This window comes from Ahaetulla prasina, chromosome 8 (assembly GCF_028640845.1).
Source record: "Ahaetulla prasina isolate Xishuangbanna chromosome 8, ASM2864084v1, whole genome shotgun sequence".
NCBI lineage: Eukaryota > Metazoa > Chordata > Lepidosauria > Squamata > Colubridae > Ahaetulla > Ahaetulla prasina.
In genome coordinates, this window is record NC_080546.1 from 49,748,017 (window position 1) to 49,762,214 (window position 14,198).

The following is a 14,198-nucleotide window of genomic DNA, read 5'->3' on the forward strand; positions in this document are numbered from 1 at the left end:
CATGAGTGGACACTGGAAGCTGCCAAGAAAATGTTAAAATGCTAAAAGTATTGAAGAGACATGTAACACATTCTACCTTACCCACAGTAGGGAGACATTTCTTAGCATTGATTCCATATTACATCAAACAGCAACTACTGAAAAGAAGTCCATGCAAGTTGTATTTCACAGCTGGGAGCTGAGCTTACAAACTTGCTATGAAATTTTAAGCGATGCTGTGTTTTTACTGAAATATGGTTGAGAAAGAACTCATGTCATATATGAAATTGTCAGCTTCAGCTTGGCACTTCAGGAAGACTCAAAACAGAAATTTGAGACTTATTGTAACGTTGCTTTATTTTAAAGATTTTTTGAAATTTCAGTCAGAATTAAACATCTACATTTCATGTCCAAACAGTTCTTGGAGATAGTGGATAATTAAATAGATCGTTATAATATCTCCCAAATAATTTCAGACTATGTGTAAAACCTAGAATTTTTGGAAGTCAGAATTTTTGGACTAAGTTAGAAGAGAGAAACATCTGTGGAAGTGGGAAAACAAATCAGGTTGACATCCATGTCAATGTGTGACTGAAATCCTATACCTTTTTACCTGTGAAAATTTGATCGTATTATTTGGGCCATCATGATGACTTTTATGGCATCATCAGTCAGATGTCTTCATAGTGACTTCTTGATAAATTAAGGGTTAATAAAAAAGTTAAATAAAAGAAAACAAATGTGAAATCAACCGCTGAAAAGAAATTAGTGTATTCTAAAATTCTTTTGTACTATTGAAATATCAAGAGTTCAGAGGAAAAATGGTGTCTCACAATTTGCATTTCATACTGCTGCAGTGCTGATTTAAGAAAAACATCCAACCCACTTTTTGCTAGGATTATCAGCTAAATTTTATTCAAGCTACATTATACATTCAAAGGAAGAATAAAAAAAAAATCTTCCTATTTGGATCCCATTATTTGAACCCAAATAATGAAAAGGCTATCTAACTTTGAATGGCATAAAAATTCCAATGGGAAGAAAAATTTGTCAGTCAAGGTAAGCATTTTTACATTTAATTATTCAGAGGGAGATTTACAGCTTGAATTAACATTCTATTTGATTTCTAAAATAAATTGTTGGTAATCATAAACATTTTTATGATTACTTTTTTGAAAAGTACTTCTGAGACTTTGGGGCATTTTACAATTTTCTTTTTGCCTCTGTTTTGGGTTGTCTATTCTGATTTATATCAATGTTTTCTGGTGCTGTTTACTGATTTATCTAATTTAATTGTTTCCTTCCCATCTCTATTTCCCAACTGCATATTTCCCTTGCTTATGTTTATACTGACTGCTTTATATGTCATATGTATATGACTCCAATTCCTGCTTAATTACAATTTTGTATGCAAGATTAATAAATAAAGTCAGTTTCTTTACATTTAACAATTTATGAAAGCTGATCCTTTTGATGATCCTTTGATCATCTTCTGAGTTTTTAATTGTGATTTCAGTTTATCCTTACCTTATATTTCTTATTGATCACCTTGACAGCAAAAAACTAAAACAGAGAGTTAAGAATTTGACATAGGAGTGCGTAATCTGCAGGTCACATGTGTTCCCTTTCCACAAGATAAGTGACATTTAGTTACAAAGATCCACATTTCATGACTGCGATTTCAGGGGGAAGATGTTATTTGAGGAGGTTTTAATGGTGAGGATAGAAAGGATGTTTTCCCCTATCCCTATCCCTATCCCTATCCCTATCCCTATCCCTATCCCTATCCCTATCCCTATCCCTATCCCTATCCCTATCCCTATCCCTATCCCTATCCCTATCCCTATCCCTATCCCTATCCCTATCCCTATCCTATTCCTATCCTAATCCCTGTCCCTATCCCTATCCCTATCCCAGGAGTGGGCAACCCATGGCTTTGGAGCCACAAGTGGTTCTTTGGGCCCTCTTCCATGGCTCCCTGTCCTATCATTGGTTGGCCCTGCCCGTCATTTCTTTTTTGCCCTCCAGCCTGAAGCGGCAGGAAGCAAAGGCTGCCTTAGGCACAAAGTGGTGTGAAGGCAGGTACAAGGCAGCTTTGCTCCTGCACTTTCCTCCCTCCTTCTTCCTCTTGTAACCCCCTGGGCCAGCTGTGGCTGAGTCAGGAGCGTGCTCACGCGCAGGGAGATCCTCCTCAAATGAGCGCCAAAGCTCAGGAAAGGTGCATATGGGGTGGGCAGTGGCTCACTTAAGTAGGGTGCTCATGGTCCTGGCTCAGCCACAGCTGGCCCGGGCATCCTGAGACGAGATGGGGAAGGAGAGTTGCCAGAGAGTGAAGGAGTTAAGCGGCCCTGTACTTGCCTTCGCACTACATTTGCATGTAAGGCAGCCTTTGCTTCCTGCCACTTTGGGCTAGAGTCCAAAAAAGAAATAAGAGGGACAGGGCCAACCAGTGATTGGACAGGAATAGAAACTCCTCACTTTGAAATGGCAATAGAAATCCCCAAGGTAATTACTATTTATGTTTTATACAAGAGAGAGTAACTTTGCCAATTCACATGACTTCCTAATATGCAACTATTACACATCCACATGAACTTTTCAATTGTCTTAACAGAGTTAAAGTTACTCCCCCAGGAAAGACACATGCATATTCTCTCTCTCTCTCCCTCTGCGCTCGGCCGAAGAGCTGCCGGGGGAGGGCAATGACATAGCAAGGTGATGGCCAGAGCATTAGTGCAGGAGAGAAGCCACATTCTGTTAAGACCCTCCTTAAGCAAGCCGCCGCCCATCCCATGTGCATCTTTGGTGCACTTTGCTCCTGCCGGAGAGTTATGAGAAGAGGGGGGAGGAGGAGGCTGGTCACACGAAGGGAGGGGCAGAGAGAGAGACACATATACACACATACATACACAGACAGAGACATAGAGACACACACAAAGTGATACACAGAGAGACACATACAGAGTGTTACACAGAGTGGGGGTGAGAGAGAGACACAGAGAGACACATACAGAGTGATACTTAGAGAGGAAGTGAGAGAGGGGAAGAGAGGGAGAGAAAGAGAGATACACAGAGAGAAAGACACAGGGGGGGGAGAGAGGGGAAGAGACAGACACAAATACAGAAAGAGAGGGGAGAGAGGGGGAGATAGGGAGAGGGGGAGAGAGACATAGAAAATGGTTTTGTGGCTGGCTAGTTGTGGCTAGTGGGTCATGTGACTGGGTGGCAGTGACTGAACATTGAGCTGGCCATGCCCACCCAGGTTTTGTGGCTCCCAGTGTGTTTTTTTCTGTAGGAAATGGGTCCAAGTGGCTCTTTGAGTGTTTAAGGTTGCCCACCCTGCCCTCTCCCTCTCCCTCTCCCTCTCCCTCTCCCTATATCTGTCCTAATCTCCCAGCATCTCTAGAACTGAACAAAAGGACTGGGGGAAAAAAAGACTCCTTCTGCTCAGCTGAGATTAGCCAGCTGGGCAAATGAATGCTTGCTAGTGCTTGTGGCCAAAGGGGCAGAGATGAGGTGGAGAGATAGGCAGATGGGAAAAGTTGAAGTGGTCCTGTGGTTGTAAGTATTGGCTTCAAGGAGTACATTAAAACAAAGACTAAATGGATCAAGGTAACTTTCCACACTATATAAAAACAGTTGGGCTACTAGCACTCACATTTGGATCAGGCCACTTGAGGCATTGAAACAGTTATAATTTCAGGCACAGTATCATCACAATTTCAGTGCCATCACAATTTTAAAAGATTGCTGAATGAATAGTTATTAGTCAAGGACTACTTTACTTCTTTTCCTCTCTTTTGGACCAACCACTCGGGTCCAGATCCAAACACCTTCTTTCAATTAGCTGCGGTACATTGGCAGCTGCAGAAGTCCAAAACATACATCTCCTACCAGACCTGTGTCAAGGTTGCTGCTTTATTGAAACTTCTGGTTGGCTGAAGCTGGGAAAAAGGCTTAAAACGGAAGGGAAGAAGACAGCACATGTGCCTGCAATTTTGTTCAAGCAGACTGCTCTTCCATAGGGTCTGGAAAACCAGGTCTCCTTCATTTGTGTTTATATGTCCAGTACAATGTGACCTAACACACCAAAGCATCTCTCAAGCTCAAAATATTCAGATCAACATTCTCTGACCTATTTCTATTCTACAGGTATTGCTGGTACCACCTTAGCCAACCCACCTTAAAGAAGACCAGGATGATCTCAACTTAACCTCCAGCAATGCCTATGACAACTAGATAAAAGTATAATGCAAAAGAGTCCTCTCCATCCTTACTCCTTAGAGATGAAAAGACAGGTAGGAATAGATGCTAAAGTTTTATTTTTGAATAAAAATCAAGCAGACAGAGCAAAAAAGCGGGGAAAGCTTTACCTGACAATGTGTTAGTCTAATGAATTTTGGATGAGAGGATGAGTGGTAAATTTGAAAAAGATGGACAGAAGAAAGATTTAATGCCAAAAAGCTTCCTTAGTTCCCTCAGGACAGATTTTGCAAATTCTAGTGGATGCTTTTTCTTTGCAGACCTATTTGCTGGTGCAACAATATGATTTCCTGGATCTAAATTGCTCAATGGCTGACCAAATGTCTCCATTTGAATTTCTTTCCTACCATGAAATGAATGATTTTGCCCTTTTATTCAAGTTGGGCAGCACTTTTACTGTTTGGTACTCTATATGCAGTCCTTGTTCTTGTTTCCCATTGGCCCCTCTCAAAACCCGCAAAGGGGTTTTGAAATTAAGCCAAGGATGGCATGTGTTTTAACAGTCTTGAGTGAATTAGTTGGGTCTAGGAAGAGATCTTTCTTTGCCATTGCCTCCACTTTGTAGAGCATCCTGCTTGCAATGGTAAGGAGAGCCCCCAATCTCTTAGCCTTTCCCAAAGAGGTCAAATGCCTCTGCAGCCTTCCATGGAAGGCATGGGAGGAGGCATGCAACCATGGGGCTAAATAGTTCCTTGAAAGTCTCTCTCGCCTATAATATCCCTTTTGATGTTTAATTGTCATTATTCCATAATTTTAAATTTTTATCCCTAATTTAATTTTTAATTTCAATGTTAATTTTTATACATTGTTTTATTTATTAGTTATATTATGTTGTACACTGCCCAGAGAACTTTTTAAGAGACATGGGTGGTTTGGAAATATGAAATATAAACAAACAAACAAACAAATACCCAGATCAATATATCACTGACCATACATAATGCAGCAAAATGGATGGTATAGGAAACCAGCAAGCCATCTTTGTACAGATTCTTACTATTGTGTTATTATAGGCAGCTGTACAAATAGATTCAGTTTTTTGAGAAGCTCATTTTTAAAAGAAATAGAGCTTTCCAAACAAGTAGTGATATTAGTAAAACATTATCTCTTTGCTCAATGGTGGGCACTGTCTGTCTATACTCAGGATCAGAGGGGGTTTCAGCAGGTTCTGACCAGTTCTGGAGAATTGGTAGCAGACATTTTGAGTAGTTCAGAGAACTGCTAGTAAAAATTCTGACTGGCTCCACCCCCATCTGGCTCCCAAGTCCCAGCTGATCGGAAGGGAATGGAGATTTTACAGTATCCTTCCCCTGCCATGCCCACCAAGCCCTGCCACACTCACCAAGCCACACCCACAGAACCAGTAATAAAAAAATTTGAAACCCACCACTGCTCAGGATTCAACCTTTACTGAAGAATAAATATTCTTCATACTCATATTCTTCCAGCATTTCAACTTGATAATTTCTATAGACTGTGTCATAGAACACAAGACGAATTTGACAGGTAATATATATTGCTCTCATTTTAAAATCTGACGCAGAACAGCTGCTACAATGTTAATGGTTATATTTAAAGGTGATTCTGTATGATATGTCATACAGAATACATTAAAAAAAACATTTTGGAAGCTATGATAAATATGAGTGTTCCTTCTTTTTTTCATTCAACTTTATTTAGTTTTAAAGAGAAATAAAATACAAAATAACAAAAATGGAAAAAATGGAAAAAATGGGCATAGGGGATCAAAAAAGGGGGGAAAGTGACCAAAAAAAAACAACAGTAAATAGAAGATGGACTTTCAACTTTCTTCAGTATAGATAGAAAGATGTACAGTAGAACCTTTGGTCACAATCATAATTTGTTCCAGAACTTTGGTCACAAACCAATTTGCTCGTGATTCGAACCTAATTTTGGAAATTTGGTGCTTACGGAAAAAATGGTGCAGAATAGGAATTTGCCAGGAAAAAAATGTGAATTTTTGGGTCGGAACCTGATTTAGTCATAGTCAGAAGCATTTGTGACCAGAGGTTCTACTGTACTAGAATAACCTCTTACTCTACATTAAAACAAAAGCATAAAAACATCATAATATATATATATATTTAATAATTGAGAATTTATTCTGATTGAGCAAGTGCCTTATTTATTGTTTAGATCAATAGGGAAAATTTCTATTGTATTTAGGACTTTTTTCCTATAAAGTATTGTATGTAAGAGATTTGGGGAAATATTCAGATTATAGAGAAAATTTGAGAGTCTCTACCAAGGTCTGACAGGCCATCTCTGGACTTTCTTTAGAGAACCGTGGCTAGTGACCATAGGTTGGGTAGGCAGCTGGTCCTGAAGGATTTTTCAAAGATTATGCTTAGGGGTTCTGCTATTGCAGTGGAAAGCTTTTTTAAGAAGTAGGCACATAGTCCATCAGGTCTGATAGATAGAGATGGTTTTAGTCTGCATAGTGCCTTTTCAGTGTTATCTTTTGTGAAATCTATTTGTTAGATTGTTGTAGTTATTTGTGGCACCATTGATGTTTACCAAGACTATGACAAATAAAATAGACAAATGACTAGTTTTTACTTCTGCCACTTCATTTATTCATTAGCATAGCATTCCACATGTTTATTTGCATGAGTGTGCAAGATTACACCTCATTGTATTTGAATAGGAAAGCAAGAATGCGGAGAACAGCTCTGGAGACCAGAAGACCCTGCATTCTAGTCCTGTCTTAGATATGAAAGCTGGCTTTCTTTCACTACAACTCACCACACAGGGTTGTTGTTGTGGGAACATAGAAGGAGAAAGGTGTATTAGGTATGTTCACTGCCTTGAGACAAAGTAATAAAGGCTAAATAAAAAAAAATCTAATAAATAAATAAAATTAGCATCCATCATCAACAGGACTGGAGATAAGAAATTCAAAGGCTCTTTTTTATAGTTCTGCAAGAAAACACAAAAGCTTTGAAATCTGAATAGCTGTAAATTATAATATATAATATAATATAACAACAGAGTTGGAAGGGACCTTGGAGGCCCTCTAGTCCAACCCCCTGCCCAGGCAGGAAACCCTACACCATCTCAGTCAGATGGTTATCCAACATTTTCTTAAAAATTTCCAGTGCTGGAGCATTCACAACTTCTGCAGGCAAGTTATTATTAATTGTTCTAACTGTCAAGAAATTTCTCCTTAGTTCTAAGTTGCTTCTTTCCTTGATCAGTTTCCACCCATTGCTTCTTGTTGTACCCTCAGGTGCTTTGGAGAACAGCCCGACTCCCTTTGTGGCAACCCCTGAGATATTGGAACACTGCTATCATGTCTCCCCTAGTCCTTCTTTTCATTAAACTAGACATACCGAGTTCCTGCAACCGTTCTTCATATGTTTTATCCTCCAGTCCCCTAATCATCTTTGTTGCTCTTCTCTGCACTCTTAGTAAGTTATGGTTCCCTCTCCTTCATTGGCTATCAGCTGTCTGTAACAGCTACCATCCCTGCCAAACAATTAAGATTGTTTGATGACACTTTTGTCTATCTCCAAGGACCATGACATATGCTGAATTGGATGTTTTAATAATAAAAGATGAAGAAATTAAGAAGCAATTTTTTGTAGCCACAGAAGTGAATGATGCAATCATATTTATTTCATCTCAAAGTTTTGAGGAGGTGAATTGAATCGTCTCCAAAAGGCACTGGACCATATTGAAGCAAAGTGAGACACCTACTTCACACAGTACACTTACCTCACCATACTTCACAACACGGTGAAGACCCTCAAAGAGGCACAGTGATTTTTTTTAAATTTGCATTTATATCCTGCCCTTCTGCGAAGACTCAGGGCAGCTTACACTATGTTAAGCAATAGTCTTCATCCATTTGTATATTATATACAAGTCAATTTATTGCCCCCAACAATCTGGGTCCTCATTTTACCTACCTTATAAAGGATGGAAGGCTGAGTCAACCTTGGGCCTGATGGGACTTGAACCTGCAGTAATTGCAAGCAGCTGTGTTAATAACAGACTGTCTTAGCAGTCTGAGCCACCAGATTGATCTGCACAGACCAACTTACATTCATGGTTGGCTCAAGTGTTTGATTTTTCTTATTCCTATTCCTATTTCTTATTCCTATTTTGTCTCAATCCTGAAGATTAGGAATATCAAGATGGAGACAGGTTGTCAATTGGACAATATTTTTATTGCATTGTCAGTACAATAACATGTTTTGTTAAAAATGCAGCCCATCTACATCCAGTCATAGTTGTCTCAAAAACACTTTTCAAAAGGCAACGGGATTGTTTTTTCTTTGAAGAAGAAGAAGACATTTCATTTGTCATCCAATAACCTTCATCAATTCTGGCAGGATGGGGGGGGGCTATGGAGGGATTTGACAGGATGGGGGTGTTGGTGTTGAAAAGTTTATATTTCTTTTCAGGAATCTGGTCTTAGCACTCTCCCTGAGAACTCTTGAAGTCACTTGAGGGTTGTACCCAGTACCACCTATATCAGAGTGCAAATGGGTATGGAATTTTCTTTGAACTGCTAAAAGTGTTGTACACAGAAGATAGGTAGTATCTTAGCCCTCTGTTTAGAGAGGGCAGCTGTTAGGCTCCAAATAATGCACACATCATAAATCAAATCCCAAGGCATGACTCTTCCTCAAATATTAAATTTATTTAGGTACATCATGTTGGCGCTTTAGTGAAACATTCCTGGGCTTTTCACTTCAATATCAGTTCTCAGTTTCTCAAGTTTCCAAAACATTGGTCATATTGTCCAACCAAGATGGGAGCTGGTGCTTGGTTACATATCTCTTCCTTTTCCTCTGACTCACCAGTTAGGAATCCTGTTTTTACTGAAGGCTTTATCTCTCCCCTTCAGCTTCAAACTGTGTCAAGCCAAATGCATGTCAGTATGCCCAAGGATACAAACAATACTCCACCCCATCGAATTCAGGCTTGACAGCAGCTCAATGTTAACATAAATGGCCTCTTTTATCTTTCTTTCATACCAGTGGTCCTCTCTATCCAAAATGTGGGCTTTGCTGTTTTCAAAAGAATGACCTTTGTCTTTCAAATGCAGATGGGCTGCTGAATCTTGTCCTGATGGATTTGCTCTCCTATGTTGCCAGAACCGATGAAGCTTTTTGGAAAAAAATGGATTCAGGATCCTCCAGATTGAATTCTCTCATGGCATTAATTGTAAAACAAAGGAGAGACATAATGCCAGCCACAGTGAAATGGACAAGGAAAATAGCAAATAAAACAACAAAATCAGAAATCTTAAAATATTTAAATAGATTTAATCAAATCAAAAATAACTAAATTCTCATTTCTTGGATACTTGGTAAGCCTATTCCAAGGACCATAAATTAGTTAGCTTTTCTTCTTTGAAATCACAGACAGAATCTTAATTTTTTTTTGTGCACTATTATTCCAAAATGAAATATGTGGGAAAATTTTTTCAGTTCAGTCTGAGAGTAATTGCAACAGCCATTGAGAGAATTATACCACTCATTGTCTCAGTTTTTATCTGTGGGCTGTCAGACTCCTGAATGCAAAATAACATAATTATGTAGTATGATGGACTTGCAGGGCTGGCGCAATGTGTAACATGTTCACACTGGTGCAATAGGACTGGGTATTTGTTAATACGATTTATTAGGTAAGGGATTTTCTTTCTTCACTGTGAGTTGTATTGTGTTGGGTGGGTAGACTGAGGGAGCTCCACCAATCTCATTGCACATGTGTTGTGCAGTGACAATAAAGGTTGTTGTTGTTGTTGTTGTTATTATTATTATTAACTTTGCATAGCACTCTACAGCAATGGAGGGGACAGAAAACCCTTCCTTCCATTTGTTCACATTACTTGTTTCTTCTGCTTGAAGTAAGGAAAAGGATATGATGTTCCTCATGGTTGGTGGGGATTTACTATTATAATTATTATGGGAATTGCTTTTGGAAATATGTGTGGGCAGAAACTAAGAATTTTGATAATCTGTCCTGAAAAAGTAAGAAAACATGCATTTGAAAACATTCATTTCTCATATGAAAGTGTTTTCTCCTGTCCCTAGAAATTAATACCTATGGAATTCTTTGCCCCCATTATTATTGTAAACTGAATTATAATGTCTCCAAAAGCACTTTGGGATCAAGGACAGAATTTGGACAAAAGGGGAGTTAACATACTTTGTATCAATCTTGCTGAATAGGATGACCTTCTGTTTGTCTGTGCGAAAATGAGAAAAGAAGCATCAACCACCTTAATATGAGTTGTGGCACACTACACACACACACACACACACACACACACACACACACACATATGGGGCCAGACCTTGATTCATGACACAAAGATGCTTTTTTTCCTTTTTTTTGATAAAACCATGAGACCTATGTTATTAAGGAAGAATGGGTAAATATGAAAATAGTACCATAGAAGAGACTGCTTTGAGAGCTACCATTTCTATGAAGAAACCTAAGGAATACAAATGTTTTATTTATTTTTTATTTATTTTATTTGTCATAACAGCATACATAAGCATAAGCATGAAGCAATAGTAGGACAGGAACGGTAGGCACGTTTGTGCTCTTATGCACGCCCCTTATAGACCTCTTAGGAAAGGGGTAATAAATGTAATAATGAAATAAACCATTACAGAAAAGGTCCAATAGGTTATTTTTCTAAACTAACTCATGATTAAATCTATGGTGGATTCCTATATACATTTCAACCTGACTAATTAATTTAATTCAGCATTTTTTAATATCATTCTTTGCTCCCAAGAATTGTAGTGCTAGCGGTAAAAACATTACCCTGCTATCTGTTATGAATGATTTTTTTTTTCATTGTTCAGAAATAATCAGGCCGGAGTACTTTCTAAAGTGCTTCCTTCAATATTTGTTCCTTTTTCTTTTTTTGATTAAAGTATTATCATAGCAACATAGTTCAGCACAGAAACCACAGCTTAGTCATGCTGTTAAAGGACAGCCTCTTGTGAAGAATCAAACAAGGTTGAAGTATAAACCCACAGAGAAAAATCTCTTAGTTTATGAGACATATTTGGCTAACACATAGTTTTTGCTCTGTGTCTCACCTAGGAGAAAAGACATTCCTTCAAGCTGACATGAAAAATATTCAGAAGTGGTAAGGGGTGAAATTTAAAATCAAAAGAAAAGTTTCCCTTGAGATATATGCATAAGCGTTGTAATCAATGATTCTAATTCATTTGCACACATCTCTCAAGCAGAGTTCTAGGAGACACGCCAGCATAATTTAAATAAGAATGAAATATTAATTAGTGCGTAGCTGAATGGTTTGTAAGGGTTGTGATATCAGCTACACCAGAGCTGCCCTCATTTTTTTGAGCTTGCAATTTGCAACAATTGTGATCTCCCCTCACACTCCACTGCAAACCCTTTTTTCTTTCCCTCTCTCCCTCCCTCCCTCCCTCCCTCCCTCCCTCCCTTCCTTCCTTCCTTCCTTCCTTCCTTCCACTTGTTCATGCATTTCACATGACTTTCTTTCTGAGCTGGTTAATCAACAACTCTGAAGCCATGAATTCCTTAGATCTAGCCGTGTTCAGGTTAGCTAGCCAAGGTTATTTTAACAAGCAACTTTTCAGTGATGCCAGTTTTTACATGCTGGAAATTCAGAATAACATGTATCTCATTTCTAAAAAATGAGGCCTAAAAAAAGATTCAAGTCTGAAGTCTTGCAAAACTACTGACAGTCACTGACTTGGTTTGCATATTATACTTAACTGAAGCATAGAAAGAAGTGTTCGGTAGTAGCTACAGTAGAATGTGAGGGAATACATAGTCAGCCCTGAAGAAAATATATGGTAACTGTTAGTAAAATATTAGCTATAGCTTAAGAAAATAGGCAAGGGTGAGAAAGAAACTCAATATTGTTCACTTTGGTTCAGGTGGAAGGGAACAACAATGATCAGGCTTTTAAGATTCTGTTATTACAGTCTATATCAATAAAGAAGAATCCTAAGACTTGTGGTTATCTGTTTCCTGGCTTTGTCTACTTCAATGGAGAGCAAACAGCTAAACTTACTTAGCTGGATGGAACAGATATAGAAAGAGCTAGTTTTAGTTACAAGGGTTAAATTAATTTCCTCAGTAATCTGTTTTATTTGAACAGAGATAAAAGAATGGAGAGATGATTCATTTGTTCTCTCTGACTTGTGGAAAAGAAAAACTTGTGGATCATATTTAGTCCGTCTGCCTCTATTTTCTTTTATTTGTCTGTTCTACATAGCTACATGGATGGCCTTTACTGGCTTGCCGGCACTGAAGCAGACTATTTTCGGGAACTAAGTTCATATAAATGACTCCTTCATGCTATCCAAGAAAAACAAAATGCTCTTGTCCAAGATCATTATCCCATTTTTTGAAGATGGTATTTCATGGCTTCTTCCCGGGTGCTTCATACCTGGTGCCGATACTTAATTTTCATCCTACTTCAAGCCTGAATACTACCCTTCTCCATTTTGCAGGAAAATAATGCCTCACAACATGTTCACATGCTCATGATATCTGGTGCAGTCAGAGGCTCCGAGCCAGGAATCAATTTATCTTCTATAACAAAAAGTCTAGGAAAAGCTACACCTGGTTATATAATCCTAGGCAAAAGCACCTTGATCCTGCTTTTGATTGTCTTGGGTAGTCTTGGGTAGTATTGCAGAAGTTGTGGCTCAGAATGCAAAGGAATGAAGGAAAACTCATACCTTGGAGGTTAATTCTTTTGGTGATCCCAGGTTTGGGTCTGCAAGCCTGGAGGGCCTAGACAGAGACAAGGCAATGTGCCTGCCCTGTCAGAAATCTATCTGACTGCTTTATTCAGTGTGGAGAGGGGATCACACAAATCTAACTTATTATTTTAGAAGGTCATTACACCATAAAATTTGAGAAGGCATGCCTTCCCACATTGGCATTGACATGGTGGCCTTACAGCAATATAAATGAAGCCCTAGAAATGTTCTAAAAAGAATGAAGTAGGTTTCTGTCTAAACAGAGCTGCTCACTCAGCCATTAAACTGAACTGATCAGAAAATGTTCAGCTTGATGAAAAGTCGAGAACTGGCAGGCTTTGGCCGGTGCTCTCAGAGTGTTAGAGAGTATCTTTTTCTATGGCTCTTATCTTCTGGCAGAAATATAATAATAGCACTTTAAGTGGTATATTGTATGCAGTGGATACAATGCAAGTTTTGAAAATAATTTGGGAAGAGTGCTATGCAGTTTATGTGAATGCAATACCTCTCTACTGTTCATTAAAGCAGCCAGCTTCTGCATGAACCAAGAAAAAAAACCCCCACTTCTTTATGGAGTGGACTCATTAAAGTGAATGCAGTCCAAGTCAACCATTAAAAAGAATATTAGAGTTTGGAGGATAAAATTTTTTCATGCTGCCAACTCTACATAATAACTGAAGGAATGAAGAGTGACTTGTCTTCCTTTACATAATATGCAATAGAAGCTTTAAAGTCTGCCTGGTTGCGAATTAGCAACAGCATCAAGTTCAATACCTAGGAATTACTGAGGATTGATTAGTGTTATGGATTTGTGCACAAGCCATTACCTCTATAATGTTCATGGCTATTTCTCAGCAATATATGCTGAATTTATTTATTAAATTTATAAGCTGCCCACTTTACTATCCAAAGTGACTCTGGGTGGCTTACAATACAATAAAATTATAAATAAAAAAGCATTAAAATTAATATGAAGTAGATAAAAACTGTCAGGGGAAAAACCTGATTATGAGCATAGCTGCACTTAGTAACAACCGAACAGACAGCACATCACAAAAGTCTCACTTTAGGATTCAGAGGTTTATTAGAATTTAAAGCATAGGAAACATAAAGCCTTTGCTATTAAGGCACTCACATCACATTGCAATGAAGGTCAATCAGACAAGCAGTCAAAAGGGATGGCTTGGGGCCGATTGGCAA